Source organism: Aegilops tauschii, chromosome 2 (assembly GCF_002575655.3).
Source record: "Aegilops tauschii subsp. strangulata cultivar AL8/78 chromosome 2, Aet v6.0, whole genome shotgun sequence".
In the NCBI taxonomy this organism is placed as follows: Eukaryota; Viridiplantae; Streptophyta; class Magnoliopsida; order Poales; family Poaceae; genus Aegilops; species Aegilops tauschii.
In genome coordinates, this window is record NC_053036.3 from 145,560,788 (window position 1) to 145,576,468 (window position 15,681).

The following is a 15,681-nucleotide window of genomic DNA, read 5'->3' on the forward strand; positions in this document are numbered from 1 at the left end:
GCCTGCAAAAAGCTCTGGTGGTGACGCCGTCTTGGGCTCCACGGTGACCTCCGTCCTGCCGTCCTTCTGGTCTTGGTCTCGTTGCACCGATATGGCAACCTTTGCCTGATGCCTCGGTAATCCTCGCCTGTGCTCGCCTCCTTAGCACCAAAGAGGAAACAAGGACGCTGCGCGCGCTGGTGCCCGCCTGGTCTCGATCGTCATGGCTCACGTCACGGGAGCCTCGTGAGGTTTGCCCCGCCTTGATATCTCCGCTCCTCGTGAGCCTGCCTGGCTAGGCCACTCCTGAGGAGGTCTTGCATCGTCCACCTCGCGAGGCTTGGCCCCTCGCAAGGGTCTAGGATGCCTTGTCGATGAAGATGGGCCGTACGGCCCGCTGACTCAGCCACGCCGTGGGCCGCAGGCAGGCAAGTCTGGGGACCCCTGTTCCCAGAACGCCAATAGTAGCCCCCGGGCCCAAGGTGCGCTCGGGCTTGGCTTCGCGACGAAGCCAAGGGTCAAGTACGGAGCGCCGCGGGCCCTAAAAGCCTACGGACTCGGTTGATGCGTGGCGGTTGATTGGACATGGGCGTCTCCACTTCCCCACGCTGCCCTTGAATCCGCCTGGCTATGCGGCCCCCGCATCTCACACAGTTATTCTTTCTTCGCCCACGCCTGGCTCCTCCAATCTCCTGGCTTCCTCGAGACCCTGGTTTGCCCTTCTAATCTGACTTGCGCTCCGCCTGCTTCATCGCCATGGCGCCGAAACAGGCTGAAAAGGGGAAGAAACCTCTGTCTTTGCCAAGTGCGCCTCCGTCCTTTGAGCCTGCGCTCAGCCGGCCTCGGGTGCTCAACGACGAGGCCATGGACAAGGTGCACCCCATGGTTGCTTCCAGTTTCAACGAGTGGGGAGAGACAGTGGCTTGGCCCGCGTATCGCACTCGCATGGCACGGGCAGCCACTGAGGTCCCGATCTTCATAGATGCCCTCTGGCTGGCCTGATCCGTCCCTTCTCCACCTTCTTCAACGGGGTGCTCGAGCATTATCAGATCCACATGCTTCCTCTCGACCCTCAATCTATGACCCTTCTTGCCATCTTCGCCTTCTTGTGCGAGGCCATGGTGGGCATCACTCCTTCTGTGGCCCTCCTCCACCATTTCTTCTCATTGCATCTGACCGGTCCCCGGCAGAGCTCGGGGTGCGTGGGCTTCCAAGCCGTGGCCGCAACAGCGGGCGCGGGGATTGACTTCGAGCTTCCTTCATCAACGAGTGAGTTCCGTACACAATGGGTGTTTGTTGACGCCGGCGTGCTTAGCCCTCTGCTCCAAGTTCCAGCGGGGCCTGCTGTTCCACACTCCGGCTGGGGCCATCAGAAGCTCACGAGCCCCCGCCTTGCCCCCGTCTGGGCTAGGCTGAGGAGGTTGAAGGACCGCGGCGTGACTGCGCCTATGGTGGTGAAGGAGTTCGTCAAGCGTCGAGTCGCTCCGCTTCAGCGCCACTCCCGCCCGATGTGGGACTTGCTCAGCAGCCAGGACCATATGAGGTTTCAGTAGAAGGGGCTCCCTCTTGCGACGTGGCAAATGGTGCTCACGGTCCTATCGGGTGTCCCTCTGCCGGACGACATGCCCAGGAATAGCTGCCCGTTGTACTGATGCGAGAACAAAGCTGCATTTGCCGCGAGCATGCCTTCCTTTGATGAGTGGGGGCTGCGCCCAATCGGCCTGGTGGGGTCCCGCGAGAACCCCGTCAACGTGGTTCCCTTCCTCGCCGCCGGTGCCGAGCTCGCCCCAGGTGAAGGCGCGGGGGGCCGAGCTCCGACGGGGGCCGGTGGCTCGAGTGCTGAGGAGCACATGCTGAGTGGTGATCCTGGGGCGTCGTCCTCGGGGGCTTGGGACCCCTCTCCTGAGGCGTCGGTCACGGAGGAGACGCGGCATGCGGCTCCCGAGGCCAAGGCTCCAGGAGCCTCGGGGAGGTTGTGGTGAGACGGCGCCCGGCTGTTCGCCGCAACCGGGCACCCCTGAAGCCGTCCTTCCCAGCTCTTCTTCGGCCCCGCCGCGCACCGGCCGTCACGTCCAGCGCTTCGGTCATCTTTGCGTGGACTTCGAGGAGCTCCGCAAGAGGAAAGGATCCCCTAGCGGCAGCAATATCTTCGGGCCGTTGAAGCGACGGAAGTACATCGCCATTGACGCGTAAGTATCTCATTGTCATGGCTTCTTGCGTGTAGTCTTCTTATCCTGACGTCCATCCTTCAGGGCTCCTTCCGTTGAAGCTGTTACGTCTCATGAGAAGCGGCCTCCCCCTTCCTCGACTCCCCCGTCCACCTCAAGCGCTCCTGGTCCGCCCGCCGCCCCTGGAGCAGGGTCGGTTGAGGGAGCGTTTCTGCCTTCGTGGCGCGCTGAGCCTGCGGCTTTGTCGCCCCTCCCCCACGGTCTGGTGTTTAGTTTGGCGGGCGTGCCCAAGACCCCCTCCTTTGGTCATGGACAGTAGCCGGTTGGCTTCGGTCTTAGGTTCCTCTTCTAGCAGCGAGCCCCGATTGGCTTGGGCTCCTCGCGAGGACTGGTTGACATCAGGTGCAGCGCCAGCCCCCAGCCCCCTGCCGAGAGGTGTTGCGCCGCTTGGTGCCCCGCCCGCAGCCCCCGAGGCGGAAGACGAGGTGGACCGAGCGTTCGAGCTCGAGCGCGGGCGGAGCGTAGTTCGTCACGAGCTCTTCCAGGGGGCAATGGGCGCAATGAGCCGACTTGGTGAAGAGCTCGCGGGTGTCGACTCGTGCCTTGAGGCTGAAGGTCTCCGATTGGCGGAGGAACGGCGCAAGCTGAGGGTGGCTATCAACCTTGGCCGCTACCAGCGCGATCTTGACAATGCGAAGGCTGAGGCGTCTCTTAAGATTTCCCGCGAGGCTTGCTCCCGAGCCTTGGAGGAGGCTCATGAGGCCGACCGCCATCGCGAGGCCGCGGAGAAGCGCGCGTGGGAGCTCCACGCCTGGAGCGCGTCCCTAGAGCAGCAGGTGGAGGCGCGCAGAGCCGCCCTTGCATCACTGAGGGGGACGCCTGCCGAGGAGGAACAGGTCCGGAAGCGCGAGGAGGCGGTGGCGCTGGAGGCCGTGGAGCGCAGCCTCGAGCATGAACAATTGGAGACGAGGGAGCGTCAAGTCTCCCAAGCAGAAGATGCCATCGGGGTTCGCGAGGCCAGGGTCCAGGAGGAGGTGGACCACTGGGTGGCCAAGGTTCATGCAGAACTGGAGGAAAGGTATGACTTGAAGTTGAAGCTCGCAGGTACGGAGGATCCGGGCAGGGCTGTTGCCCTCGGTCCCAGGTTGGATGAGGCTGAGTGGCGTGCGGAGGCCACGGCTGCCGCCCTGGTCAAGGCGCAGGCAGACTTGGCCTCCGCACGCGCCGAGCTGCTTTCTCTCCGGAAGCGGGTCGATGACGCCGAGGCCTTCGCACGGCAAAATAGGGAGGAAGTGCTCCAACGTCAGACGCTGGAGCGCGAGCATGCTCCTATGCTTCAAGATCTCCGGAACAGGGCCAACACCGCCCTGGGCTACATCTGCGACGAGAATGCTCCTGCCCCCCACTCGAATGACTATGCCAGCCACCTGACCTTCTTCACCGACATGGTGACGCGCCTGGAAACCCGGTCTGACAGGGCTCGCCAGCTCGTGGAGGAGAGAGGTCGCGGCCTGCTTGGGCGCGCGTTCTCCCGTGTCTTTAGCCACCTCAGGAACACCTTCCATGACTTCGACTTCGACGCTGCCATTGCCCCCGTACCACAGGCTGTCCAGGGCGATCTGGCGCGGTGGGTGGAGGACAACGTGGACGCGCTGGTCAGAGCCTTTGCCTCTGAGGACGACGCGGTGGTGGTCATCACAGACGAAGGCGACGTGGTTGACGACGGCGACGGAGGCGTCGCCAAAGGCGGTGATGGTGCCGGCGAAGATGACGACGACGCGAGCGAAGCGTCCGAGGGCGATGTAGCGAGTGACATATCCGATTGATCCCATGTCCCCCTGTCGTTTTACCCTGTAGGCAAAAACTCGGGCATGGCCCTTGGAAAACTGGTAAGAGCATTTTAAGAGGGGGAGCCCCTCATGTAAGCAGGTTGCAGCCTTTACTTTCCTATGTGGTATTGAATCTGTGCCCTCATGGACTCACGAGTCCGGGGGCGAGTTCCCCGTCACGGTTTACCTTAGTCAGCGCCAGCCTCGAGCTGGGTCACGAGGCTACAAGTTTCTAAGAATCCTACGGAGCTTGTCAACCTGTCAGAAGGGGCCCCGCAAGAGGCAAGGGCCAGCTGCAGCGTTAGCGCGTGCTCGGCGCGCGTGTGCTTTGCGCAGTCCCGCTCGCGAGGGGCTCGTGAGGGGAAGGCGATGGACATGAGTCCCAGACTAAATGAAATCCAGAAAGCAAGAAACTGTTCGAACGAGAAGAGGCACCCCCCGCGCATCAACAAAAACTCGGCTTCAACTTAAATCCAGATCTAGAAAGCAAAGCTACAGAAAGAGAGATCCAAAGCAAATGGCCGCGTCCGGCACCTAGTCTAGTCTTCTGGTCTTCAAGTCTTCTCACCAGCGCGGAGCTAAGTGCTTACACTAGGCGTGGGAGGGAGCCCCAGGGCCTGAGGTCGGCACCCCTGAGACTCCGGTGCGTGTACAACCCCAACTCATTATTACGTGAGAGTGTCACGGGCGGCGAGCTTCACAGGCACTGGGCCTTCTTCACAGGTACCGGCCTTGCTTCATATCGCTAGGTGAGGGCCCCGCCTTGCCCCACCCTCGACCACCTTTGAGCCGACCGGCAACCTGGACGACACAAAAGGGGGAAAGGGGACGCCAGCGGTACCCTCGGCGACCACAGGTCATCTGCCGAGGGAAGGGTCGTCGAAGCCACCCTGGCAGAGGGCCTACCTCCGGGTGTCCCCTGGCTTCGCGCGCCGTGGGGAGGGGCCTGGCTCCCGACCCCTCTCCTGCATCCCCCAACGCGATTCCCCTGCTGGCAGGGAGGCCGCCGAGCTGGGACCGCCGGCCGTTGTGGTGATATGTTGCTCCTGCGACTCATGGTTAGCGTAAGCTTGCTCCTGAGGGATTAGGGGTACCCTGTAGCGGTCGTTGCACACGCGGTCGTGGTGGTTCCCCGACGGCTCCTGGAAGGCTTCGACTCCTAGCGCCCCTTCTTCCCACTCTTCTCCGATGAACGAGCCGGGGTCGTCCTCCGGCGTGTACTCCTGGTCCGTCATGCGGGGCACGTAGGCTTCCGGGGCTGTTACCCCGAACACCTCGCCGTAGTGCCCCACACTCCATGTTGCCCGGCCCAACGTGGCGTCCTGAGGATAGTAGCGTGGCATCTCGCCGGGACCATGGGGGGCGACGCTTGTGCCCGCGCTTGTCGCGGGCGGTATGGGGGCGGCGGAGCCCCCGGCGCCGCCGGCCGCGCTGGTGTTGACGAAGCCCCCATGCGCGCCCGACGGCGCGTGGTTGCGGCAAGGCCCGCCATGCGGCCCCGTATCGGCCTGAGAAGGGAGCCGATAGCAGAAAGGCGGCGCTCCCGAGGCCCTCGCATCCAGCGGCGCGTTCCAGCAGCGCGTCCCGGCCGCTCTTCATCAGCCGGCACCGCAGCAGCGCCCTTGCCATGGTGAGGGTCGCCTGCATGTTTGCCTGCTCCCGCCACGAGTGCGGCGCCGTCGCCGCGGCGTGGCTTGCTGCCCTTGCAGCGGCTCGTACCTGTCGTGGAGTGAGGGTGGACGACGCCTGGCCGCGCCGCCCGCGCCCCGCAGCGTCGGACGGCGCCCGCGCCGCCTGGAGCGCGGGGTCGAGGTCTTCATGAGCAGGCGTCGTCGCTCGGGCCAGCCAGGCTGCCCAGCGGTCGGAGTCAGCTCTTGGGTCGCTGGACATCTTGACCATGGAGCGTCGGCGAGTTGATTGTTGAGGAAGAAGCTCCGGCGCACCCCTACCTTGCGCGCCAAATCTCGGATGTGGGGTTCCGGCAAACCCTTAAGGTTCGAACTCAGGGGTGCGCACGAAGTCTTTCCCTCCTACCGATCCGCGCCCTAGCTCGCTAAGATCTCGCGGATGAACTCGACGTTCTCGCAACACAGAAAGACACGGGATTTATACTGGTTCGGGCCATCGTTGTTGTGACGCCCGGATAATTATGCTAAAGTAACCCTACGCTAATGATGCCACATCACCCCTGTTAGTGTTGATAATCTCGCGTTAGTTCAAAACCGGATCAAAATTCAAATTCAAAATATGGCAAACAACAAAAGTTTTCAAAAATTAAAACTAAAATGTTCGGGTTGTTTCAAATAAATCGTAAGCAATTATGGTGGAGAGACCAAGCTTTGATAAAATGTTTAAAGGCTCTAAAGTAATTAAAACAGCGGCTATGACAATTAATTAAATGCCTTTTAAAAATAATAATAATGCAAACTCGTTTAATCAGGTGTCAAACTTTTTGGGGCAGTAGAATAAATTATAACATTAATTTAGGAGTTGTATTTATATTTTATAAAACAGAAATTAAAAGAATAAAATAGAAAAGAAAATAGATAAGGAAAAGAAAACAGAAAAAAGGAAAGACAAAGCCCCCCTCCCCCTGGGCCATTCGGCCCAACTTGCCACCCAGGCCACCAGGAGGCCCACCCCGCAATCCCCATACCCCCCACCCCCCGAAACCCTAGCCCAACCACCCACTCTCCCCTCGCTCTCTTCCCCCCCTCTCCCCGATCTGGACGCGCCGCTCCCGATCCCGTCGTCATCGCCGACGGCCGGCGCCGCCTCGTCGTCTCCGGCGCCGCCCGCCACCATCGCCGGACTGCCTCGTCCCCGTCGCCCCGACCTCATGTCCACCCCGACCGGTGACCTCGCGCCGTCGCCGTTCGCCATCACTGCCGCCCGAAGACCCGCCGTCGCCGGAGCACCACCATCACCTGGACCTCGTCGCCTCCTCCCCTGCGTCGTCGTCGTCTCCGTCCGCCTCCCCAAGCCCACTACCCTTTTCCCTACGGACCCGTGGTGAGGCCCCGGGCTCCCGCCCCCTCTCCTCGCACTCCCTCCCCCCCCCCCCCCCCCCGCGACTGTCGCCGCGCCTCGCGCGTTCCGTCCCCGCGCTCACCGCGGCCGGCCGCGCCCTGGCCACGCGCTACACCGACCGGCCGTGCCCGTCTTCCCCCGCCCCTTCCCCCTGCTCATCGCGAAGCCTCGCGCCACGGGCCTGCCCCTGTTCGCCGTGTCCGCCCGGAGCGTGGCCGCGCCCTACGCCTCGCCTGCGGGCACGCCCGCGGCCTCCTTCCCGTGCGCGCCCACCGTGCGCTACCCAGCATCGCCGCCGTCCGCCGATGCCGTCCGTGGCCGGGCTCCGGCGAGCCACCCGCCCGCGCCCCGATTTTGCCCGTTCAGGCGGGCGTCTGCTGCGCCAGATCGGGCTGCGCTCGACGCCCATTAGCGCCCGCAATGGCCCTCTGGGCCACTGACTATGGGCCCCGCCCACAGAATGGTTAAAGAAAAAAAACGAATTAAAATAATAATAATAATAATAATAATAATAATAAATTAATTAATAAAAAATTAATAAATAAAGAAAATAAAAATAAAAATAAATTTAATTAATTCATTAACTAAATTAATTAAGTTAATTAATACTGTTTAAATTAATCTAATTAATTAGTTAATTTAATTAAACAGTAATTAATTAGCTAAACCCTAATTAACCTAAACAGAGAATGACAGGTGGGTCCCACTGGACCCACATGTCAGTTTGACTTAGTCAACCCCTGTTGACTGATGATGTCAGCATGACATCATGCTGATGTCGTAAATACAATTTCGAATTAAATTAAATGATTAATTAAAATCCAGAAATTAGTAAATCTTTAGAAAATCATATCTTTTAAACCGTAGCTCATATGAAAATACTTTCTACATGAAAGTTGCTCAGAACGACGAGCCGAATCCGAATACGCAGTCCGTTCGTCCGCCATGCGTCCCTAGCATAGTGAACCTGCAACATTTCACCTCCGGTTCATTTGTCCGAAAACGTGAAACACCGGGGATACTTTCCCGGATGTCTTCCCCCTTCACCGGTATCACCTCATACCGCGTTGGAACACGTCTAGCTCTGCCTGTTGTCCTGTTATGCACTTGCTTGCTATGTATTTACTGTTTCTCCCCCCCTCTTCTCTTCGGTAGACCCCGTGACGATGCTGATGCCCCTGTGGTCGACTACGTCACCGACGACCCCTCCTTCTTGTCTGAGCAACCAGGCAAGCCCCCCCTTGATCACCAGATATTGCCTATTCTTCTCTATACTGCTTGCATTAGAGTAGTGTAGCATGTTACTGCTTTCCGTTAATCCTATACTGATGCATAGCCTATCCTTGCTACTACTGTTGTTACCTTTACCTGCAATCCTACATGCTTAGTATAGGATGCTAGTTTTCCATCAGTGGCCCTAAATTCTTGTCCGTCTGCTGTGCTATACTATCGGGCCGTGATCACCTGGGAGGTGATCACGGGTATATACTATATACCTTATATACATGACACATGTGGTGACTAAAGTCGGGTCGGCTCGTTGAGTACCCGCAAGTGATTCTGATGAGGGGGCTGAAAGGACAGGTGGCTCCACCCCGGTAGAGGTGGGCATGGGTTCCTGACGGCCCCCGACTGTTACTTTGTGGCGGAGCGACAGGTCAGGTTGAGACCACCCAGGGGAGAGGTGGGCCTGGCCCTGGTCGGCGTTCGCGGATACTTAACACGCTTAACGAGATCTTGGTATTTGATCTGAGTCTGGCCATTTAGTCTATACGCACTAACCATCTACGCGGGAGTAGTTATGGGTATCCCGGCGTCGTGGTATCAGTCGAAGCTCTTTTGACGTCAGCGACTGAGTGGCGCGCGCCGCATTGGACCGTAAGCTCGCGCTTGTATTAAGGGGGCTAGGTCTGCTTCCGGTCGCGTACGCAACGTGCAGGTGTGCAGAGGGCGATGGGCCCAGACCCCTGCGCACATAGGTTTAGACCGGCGTGCTGACCTCTCTGTTGAGCCTAGGTGGGGCTGCGACGTGTTGATCTTCCGAGGCCGGGCATGACCCAGGAAAGTGTGTCCGGCCAAATGGGATCGAGCGTGTTGGGTTATGTGGTGCACCCCTGCAGGGAAGTTTATCTATTTGAATAGCCGTCTCCCTCGGTAAAAGGACGACCCGGAGTTGTACCTTGACCTTATGACAACTAGAACCGGATACTGAATAAAATATACCCTTCCAAGTGCCAGATACTACCCGGTGATCGCTCTCTAACAGGGCGACGAGGAGGGGATCGCCGGGTAGGATTATGCTATGCGATGCTACTTGGTGAACTTACCATCTACTCTCTTCTACATGCTGCAAGATGGAGGCTGCCAGAAGCGTAGTCTTCGACAGGATTAGCTATCCCCCTCTTATTCTGGCATTCTGCAGTTCAGTCCACCGATATGGTCCTTTACACATATACCCATGCATATGTAGTGTAGCTCCTTGCTTGCGAGTACTTTGGATGAGTACTCACGGTTGCTTTTCTCCCTCTTTTCCCTTGTCTATACCTGATTGTCGCAACCAGATACTGGAGTACAGGAGCTAGAGATCCCGAGGATGATTCTACATGGAGTTCGGCTTCGAGGAGTAGTTAGGAGGTCCCAGGCAGGAGGCCTTGCCTTTTCGATCGTCGCTACTTTTGTGCTAGCCTTCTTAAGGCAAACTTGTTTAACATATGTCTGTACTCAGATATTGTTGCTTCCGCTGACTCGTCTATGATCGAGCACTTGTATTCGAGCCCTCGAGGCCCCTGGCTTGTATTATGATGCTTGTATGACTTAATTATGTTGTAGAGTTGTGTTGTGATATCTTCCCGTGAGTCCCTGATCTTGATCGTACACATTTGCGTGCATGATTAGTGTACGGTCAAATCGGGGGCGTCACAGTTGTGGTGTAATACCCTACTCCAGTGTGTGTGGTGCTGGATTGCCTCTTGGGCTGATGATGAACAGTACAAGGGGAAGAACAGCCTCCTGAGGTTGAGGTGTTCTTGTGCTAGGTGAACTAGCGGATCAGAACTCTATCCTCTATTGTGGTGGCTAGCTCTACTTATATAGGCCCTGGTCCTCTTCCCAAATATTGAGCGGGAAGGGAGCCACAACGGCGGGCAAATTTGAAGGGGGATAGCTAGTACAAGCTATCCTAACAAAAGTGGTCTTCGCCTGCGAAAAGCTCTGGTGGTGACGCCGTCTTGGGCTCCACGGTGACCTCCGTCCTGCCGTCCTTCTGGTCATGGTCTCGTTGCACCGATATGGCAACCTTTGCCTGATGCCTCGGTACTCCTCGCCTGTGCTCGCCACCTTAGCACCAAAGAGGAAACAAGGATGTTGCGCACGCTGGCGCCCGCCTGGTCTCGATCTCATGGCTCACGTCACGGGAGCCTCGTGAGGTTTGCCCCGCCTTGATATCTCTGTTCCTCGTGAGCCTGCCTGGCTAGGCCACTCCTGAGGAGGTCTTGCATCGTCTGCCTCGCGAGGCTTGGCCCCTCGCGAGGGTCTCGAATGCCTTGTCGATGAAGATGGGCCGTACGACCCGCTGACTCAGCCACGCCGTGGGCCGCAGGCAGGCAAGTCCGGGGACCCCCGTTCGCAGAACTCCGACATATAGGACAACTCGGGTAGGTTAGAAGTGAAACCATGTGATCTTCCGACCAACTTATCATCTTAGACCATGATTGGATCGTCGTTTTCCAACCAAAACCGCTTATAAAACTTACACTTGTAAATAAAAGTAGATGGTCTTCAACGAAGCACTTGGTTGGTCGATTTCGACAGGTAATACACTGGTCTCTTAAATACACGTGTAACTCGCCGGCTTTCATTATAGACCTCGGGCCGTCGGTTTCATTAAACCTGTATTTTACGCTTTGTTTTCGGTGATGAGTAAATTACACTTGTATCTTAATACAGGTGTGAAACAATCCGGAGCTCCCAAGCGCGGCCTTATCATTTCATGGCGCCTCAGTCTCTCGAATGTGCTCATAGGTGTCCGATGATCCTGGCTTCCTGAATGAGCAGCGGGAGTTTTATCAGACCATTCGTAGGGCCCGCTAGGCCCTCTCTGTCGTCCTTCAAGTTGTTGCGCTCGCCGTGGTGCCGAGCGTTGTCAACATGGTGAACGAACATGAGGAATCAGGAGATGACTTTACTTGCAGAGGATGACAGTAGGGACCCACCCAAGCCATAGCCATACCTACGCAAGTTCCTCCTTATTATATACAACTATAAATTTTTTGCTTCCTCCTGGTTTCCGGACATCACGGACCCACACCATTGTCAACCTATATAGTCAATAAACAAGAGAATTACACAAGGAGCGACCGATAGCTCGGACCCAGCAACTCGAGCAGTATTTGTTTTTTGAGGTGTAAGCATAGTTTTTCTTGAGCGATGATTTTGTTGTTGTTCAAAGGAGCAGCGTATCAACTGGGCGGGCTGTGGCCCGTTTAGCCCAAGATACTATTTTATGTCGACCAAATATCCATCCTAGATATTAATTTTTTCAAGCTGAAAACGGCTAGGCCAGCTATACTTTTTTTTCCAGGAATAGCCAGCCCAGTCCAACTTGTTACCCTCCGCCCCGCTGGGCTGCAAATCTTTCCTAGGAGGGATGCATTAGGCTTAACAAGAAAATGGGCTTTAAGAAATAATAAATGGGATGTAATTGTAAAAACTGGGCTGTAACTATAAAGAAATGCACCAAACACGTAATTACTTCAAAATAATATTATTTTTGGATTTTGAAAATTTTAATTTCCTTACTTGTTGCGCGCGCAATATTTCGTTGGATTTTTACGTAATGCAAATTTATTTTGAAATTATATTTAAGCTAACTAGAAATTTCGGGATAAAAATATTTCGGATTCGATCAAAATGTGGGAAATTTTATTAAATTCAGTTTAGAGCGGTTGGTTGAAATTATTAATCGTTGTCCTAGCTAGAAAATGGGCTGTAATTTTAGCAAACTATAGATGGGCTGTAGTAAATTCCATTAGAATTCAAAAATGGGTTGTACATTCTTACAAATTGCAAATGGGCTATATGTTCTCTGCCACACACTTGTGGGCCTACTAAGTTGACCCGTACGCAAGGCTTTGTCAACTTATAGTCAACACACGGTTCTAGCAACAGTAGCCATTGGATGTCCATCCAATGGATGTCGTGCTTCTTCTTCAATCTCAGATATTCTTGCTTCAGCCGCCCAAACCACCGCCGGTGGTACCGCCTGCTACCGCTTCCCGTGGCCGACTGTGTGATGTCTACTACACAACCTTCTTCTTGTAGACGTTGTTGGGCCTCCAAGTGCAGAGGTTTGTAGGACAGTAGCAAATTTCCCTCAAGTGGATGACCTAAGGTTATCAATCCGTGGGAGGCGTAGGTTGAAGATGGTCTCTCTCACACAACCCTGCAACCAAATAACAAAGAGTCTCTTGTGTCCCCAACACACCCAAGACAATGGTAAATTGTATAGGTGCACTAGTTCGGCGAAGAGATGGTGATAGAAGTGCAATATGGATGATAGATATAGGTTTTTGTAATCTGAAAAAATAAAAACAGCAAGGTAGCAAGTGGTAAAAGTGAGCACAAACGGTATTGCAATGCTAGGAAACAAGGCCTAGTGTTCATACTTTCACTAGTGCAAGTTCTCTCAACAATAATAACATAGTTGGATCATATAACTATCCCTCAACATGCAACAAAGAGTCACTCCAAAGTCACTAATAGAGGAGACCAAACGAAGAGATTATGGTAGGGTACGAAACCACCTCAAAGTTATTCTTTCCGATCAATCCATTGGGCTATTCCTATAAATGTCACCTTAAGTATCCGTGGGTATGATTATACGATATGCATCACACAATCTCAGATTCATCTATTCAACCAACACATAGAACCTCAAAGAGTGCCCCAAAGTTTCTACCGAAGAGTCAAGACGAAAACGTGTGCCAAACCCTATGCATAGGTTCATGGGCGGAACCCGCAAGTTGATCACCAAAACATACATCAAGTGGATCAATAGAATACCCCATTGTCACCATGGGTATCCCACGCAAAACATACATCAAGTGTTCTCAAATCATTAAAAGACTCAATCCGATAAGATAACTTCAAAGGGGAAACTCAATCGATTACAAGAGAGTAGAGGGGGGAGAAACATCATAAGATCCAACTATAATAGCAAAGCTCGCGATACATCAAGATCGTGCCAAATCAAGAACACGAGAGAGAGAGACCAAACCCATAGCTACTGGTACATACCCTCAGCCCCAAGGGTGAACTACTCCCTCCTCGTCATGGAGAGCGCCGGGATGATGAAGATGGCCACCGGTGATTGTTCCCCCCTCCGTCAGGGTGCCGGAACAGGGTCTCGATTGGTTTTTGGTGGCTACAGAGGCTTGCGGCGGCGGAACTCCCGATCTATTCTGTTCCCCGATGGTTTTAGGGTATATTGGTATATATAGGAGGAAGAAATGCGTCAGGGGAGCCACGAGGGGCCCACGAGGGTGGAGGGCGCGCCCAGGGGGTGGGCGCCCCCCTGCCTCGTGCCTTCCTCGTTGACTCCTGACGTGCACTCCAAGTCCCCTGGATTGCTTCTGTTCCAAAAATAACTTTCCCGAAGGTTTCATTCCGTTTGGACTCCGTTTGATATTCCTTTTCTGCGAAACACTGAAACAAGGGAAAAGCAGAAACTGGCACTGGGCTCTGGGTTAATAGGTTAGTCCCAAAAATAATATAAAAATGTATAATAAAGCCCATAAACATCCAAAACAAAATATATAATAGCATGGAACAATCAAAAATTATAGATACGTTGGAGACGTATCAGCATCCCCAAGCTTAATTCCTGCTCGTCCTCGAGTAGGTAAATGATAAAAACAGAATTTTTTATGTGGAATGCTACCTAGCATATTTATCCATGTAATCTCTTTTATTGTGGCAAGAATATTCAGATCCATAAGATTCAAAACAAATGTTTAATATTTGACATGAAAACAATAACACTTCATGCATACTAGCAAAGCAATCATGTCTTCTCAAAATAACATGGCCAAAGCAAGCTATCCCTACAAGATCATATAGTCTGGCTATGCTCTATCTTCACCACACAAAGTATTTAAATCATGCACAATCCCGATGACAAGCCAAGCAATTGTTTCATACTTTTGATGTTCTCAAACTTTTTCAATCTTCACGCAATATATAAGCGTGAGCCATGGAGATAGCACTATAGGTGGAATAAAATGGTGGTTGTGGAGAACACAAAAAGGAGAAGATAGTCTCACATTAACTAGGCGTATCAACGGGCTATGGAGATGCCCATTAATAGATATCAATGTGAGTGAGTAGGGATTGCCATGCAACGGATGCACTAGAGCTATAAGTGTATGAAAGCTCAAAAAGAAACTATGTGGGTATCCATCCAACTTGCTTGCTCACGAAGACCTAGGGCATTTTGAGGAAGCCCATCATTGGAATATACAAGCTAAGTTCTATATGAAAGATTGCCACTAGTATATGAAAGTGACAACATATGAGACTCTCTATCATAAAGATCATGGTGCTACTTTGAAGCACAAGTGTGGTAAAAGGATAGTAGCATTGCCCCTTCTCTCTTTTTCTCTCATTTTTTTATTTTTTTATTTGGGCCTTTTCTCTTTTTTATGGCCTGTTTTTTTTCGTCCGGAGTCTCATCCCGACTTATGGGGGAATCATAGTCTCCATCATCCTTTCCTCACTTGGGACAATGCTATGAAAATGATGATCATCACACTTTTATTTACTTACAACTCAAGAATTACAACTCGATACTTAGAACAAAATATGACTATATATGAATGCCTCCGGCGGTGTACCGGGACATGCAATGACTCATGAGTGACATGTATGAAATAATTATGAACGGTGTGTTCGCCACAAATACAATGTCGACTACATGATCATGCAAAGCAATATGACAATGATGGAGCGTGTCATAATAAACGGAACGGTGGATAGTTGCATGGCAATATATCTCGGAATGGCTATGGAAATGCCATGATAGGTAGGTATGGTGGCTGTTTTGAGGAAGGTATATGGTGGGTGTATGATACCGGCGAAAGGTGTGCGGTGTTAGAGAGGCTAGCAATGGTGGAAGGGTGAGAGTGCGTATAATCCATGACTCAACATTAGTCATAAAGAACTCACATACTTATTGCAAAAATCTATTAGTTATCGAAACGAAGTACTACGCGCATGCTCCTAGGGGGATAGATTGGTAGGAAAAGACCATTGCTCGTCCTCGACCGCCACTCATAAGGAGGACAATCAATAAATAAATCATGCTCCGACTTCATCACATACCGGTTCACCATACGTGCATGCTACGGGAATCACAAACTTTAACACAAGTATCTCTCAAATTCACAACTACTCAACTAGCATGACTCTAAGATCACTATCTTCATATCTCAAAACAATTATCAAGTATCAAACTTCTCATAGTATTCAATGCACTTTATATGAAAGTTTTTATTATACCCATCTTGGATGCCCATCATATTAGGACTAAATTCATAACCAAAGCAATTACCATGCTGTTTAGAACTCTCGAAATAATATAAGTGAAGCATGAGAGTTCATCTATTTCTACAAAATAAAAC